Genomic DNA, 3,265 nt, shown 5'->3' with positions numbered 1-3,265 from the left:
TGCGATGCTATTTTTGATATTATCAAAATGATGTTAGATCCATGTCTTTAGCTATTTTAGTTAGAAGAGCTTTGTGGCTTAAATCTTGGATATTCTGATACTATCTCTTTCTTTCCAATGTAATAATTTATTTGGTTCTCAGTTGGATTCTATTACTTCAACTGTTACTGGGGGAAAGGGAGTTTTTTTGCCTCAGGATAAAAAAACCTAAGGGTAAATCTAGGGCTTCTAATAGTTTTCGTTCCTTTCATCAAAATAAGGAACAAAAACCTAATCCTTCCCCCAAGGAATCTGTTTCCAATTGGAAGCCTTCCTCAAATTGGAATAAATCCAAGCCTTTTACAAAACCAAAGTTGAAGATGAAGGTGTGGCCCTCATTCCAGCACAGCTGGTAGGGGTCAGATTAAGGTTTTTCAAGGATGTTTGGATAAATTCTGTCCAAAAGAACATTATCAGTTCCTGAGATTCTCTTTTCTAGACAAGCATTACCAATTTGTTGCTCTTCCATTTGGCCTAGCAACAGCTCCAAGAATCTTTTCAAAGGTTCTCGGTGCCCTACTGTCTGTAATCAGAGAACAGGGTATTGCGGTGTTTCCTTATTTGGACGATATCTTGGTACTAGCTCAGTCTTTACGTTCTGCAGAATCTCACACGAATCAACTAGTGTTGTTTCTTCAAAAACATGGTTGGAGGATCAATTTACCAAAAAAGTTCCTTGATTCTCAGACAAGGGTTACCTTTTTAGGTTTCCAGATAGAGTAAGAGTCATGGACACTGAATCTAACAGACAAGAGATATTTAAAATTGGTTGCAGCCTGTCGGCACCTTCAGTCTCATTCATTCCCTTCAGTGGTTATGTGCATGAAAGTTTTAGGTCTCATGACTGCAGCATCGGACGCGATTCCCTTTGCTCGTTTTCACATGCGACCTCTTCAGCTTTGTATGCTGAATCAATGGTGCTGGGATTATACAAATATATCACAATTAATATCCTTAAATCCCAATTTTCAACACTCTCTGACATGGTGGTTAAATCACCAGCCTTTAGTTCAAGGGGCCTCTTTTGTTTGGCCAACCTGGACTGTGATCACAACAGATGCGAGTCTTTCAGGTTGGGGAGCTGTCTGGGGATCTCTGACAGCACAAGGGGTTTGAAAATCTCAAGAGGCGAGATTACCAATCAATATTTTAGAACTCCGTGCAATTCTCAGAGCTCTTCAGTTTTGGCCTCTGTTGAAGAGAGAACCGTACATCTGTTTTCAGACAGACAATGTCACAACAATAGCATATGTCAATCATCAGGGCGGGACTCGCAGTCCCCAAGCTATGAAAGAAGTATCTCGGATACTAGCGTGGGTGGAATCCAGCTCCTCTCTAATTTCTGTGGTTCATATCCCAGGTGTAGACAATTGGGAGGCGGATTATCTCAGCCGTCAGACTTTACATCTGGCGGAGTGGTCCCTCCATCCAGATGTGTTTTCTCAGATTGTTCAGATGTGGGGTCTTCCAGTGATAGATCTGATGGCCTCTCATCTAAACAAGAAATTTCCCAGATACCTATCCAGGGCCAGGGATTTTCAGGTGGAAGCAGTGAATGCGCTGACACTTCCTTGGTGTTATCAACCTGCTTATATTTTCACGCCTCTAGTTCTTCTTCCAAGAGTGATCTCCAAAATCATCATGGAACAATCATTTGTGTTGCTGGTGGCTCCAGCATGGCCCCACAGGTTTTGGTATGCGGATCTTGTTCGGATGTCCAGTTGCCAACCTTGGCCACTTCCGTTAAGGCCGGACCTACTGTCTCAAGGTTCGTTTTTTTCCATCAGGATCTCAAATCATTAAATTTGAAGGTATGGAAATTGAACGCTTAATGCTAAGTGATAGAGGTTTCTCTGACTCAGTGATTAATACTAGGTTACAAGCTCGTAAATCTGTTTCTTGAAAGATTTTTTATCGAGTTCGGAAAGCTTACATTTCATGGTGTTCTTCTGATAAATTCTCTTTGCATTCTTTTAAGATTCCTAGAATTTTACAATTTCTTCAGGATGGTTTGGATAGGGGTTTGTCTGCAAGTTCCTTGAAGGGACAAATCTCTGCCCTTTCTGTTTTATTTCACAGAAAGATTGCTAATCTTCCTGATTTTCACTGTTTTGTTCAGGCTTTAGTTCGTATTAAGCCTGTCATTAAATCAATTTCTCCTCCTTGGAGTTTTAATTTGGTTTTGAAGGCATTACAGGCTCCTCCATTTGAGCCTATGCACTCTTTGGACATTAAACTACTTTCTTGGAAAGTGTTGTTCCTTTTGGCCATCTCTTCTGCTAGAAGAGTTTCGGAGCTATCTGCTCTTTCTTGTGAATCTCCTTTTCTGATTTTTCATCAGGATAAGGCGGTTTTGCAGACTTCATTTAAATTTTTACCTAAGGTTGTGAATTCTAACAACATTAGTAGAGAAATTGTTGTCCCTTCCTTGTGTCCTAATCCTAAGAATTCTTTGGAAAGATCCTTACATTCTTTGGATGTGGTGAGAGCTTTGAAATATTATGTTAAAGCTACTAAAGATTTCAGGAAGACTTCTAGTATATTTGTTATATTTTCTGGTCCTAGAAAAGGTCAGAAGGCCTCTGCTATTTCCTTGGCTTCTTGGTTAAAGCTTTTGATTTTTTCAAGCTTATTTGGAGTCAGGTCAGGCCCTGCCTCAGAGAATTACAGCTCATTCTACTAGATCAGTCTCCACTTCGTGGGCTTTTAAGAATGAAGCTTCAGTTGATCAGGTTTGCAAAGCGGCAACTTGGTCCTCTTTGCATACATTTACTAAATTCTACCGTTTTGATGTATTTGCTTCTTCAGAAGCAGTTTTTGGTAGAAAAGTTCTTCAGGCAGCTGTTTCAGTTTGAGTCTTCTGCTGATGTTTTAAGTTTTTCTTTTCATTATGAGAATAACTTATATTTTGGGTTGTGGATTATTTTTTCAGCGGAAAATGGCTGATGTTCATTTTTATCCCTCCCTCTCTAGTGACTCTTGAGTGGAGTTCCACATCTTGGGTATTGATATCCCATACGTCACTAGCTCATGGACTCTTGCCAATTACATGAAAGAAAACATAATTTATGTAAGAATTTACCTGATAAATTCATTTCTTTCATATAGGCAAGAGTCCATGAGGCCCACCCTTTTTATGGTGGTTATGATTTTTTGTATAAAGCACAATTATTTCCAAATTTCTTTGTTGATGCTTTTTACTCCTTTCTTTATCACCCCACTACTT

Source organism: Bombina bombina, chromosome 5, assembly GCF_027579735.1.
Source record: "Bombina bombina isolate aBomBom1 chromosome 5, aBomBom1.pri, whole genome shotgun sequence".
NCBI lineage: Eukaryota > Metazoa > Chordata > Amphibia > Anura > Bombinatoridae > Bombina > Bombina bombina.
The sequence above is the reverse complement of the archived record's forward strand: the minus strand, read 5'-3'. Positions refer to the sequence as shown.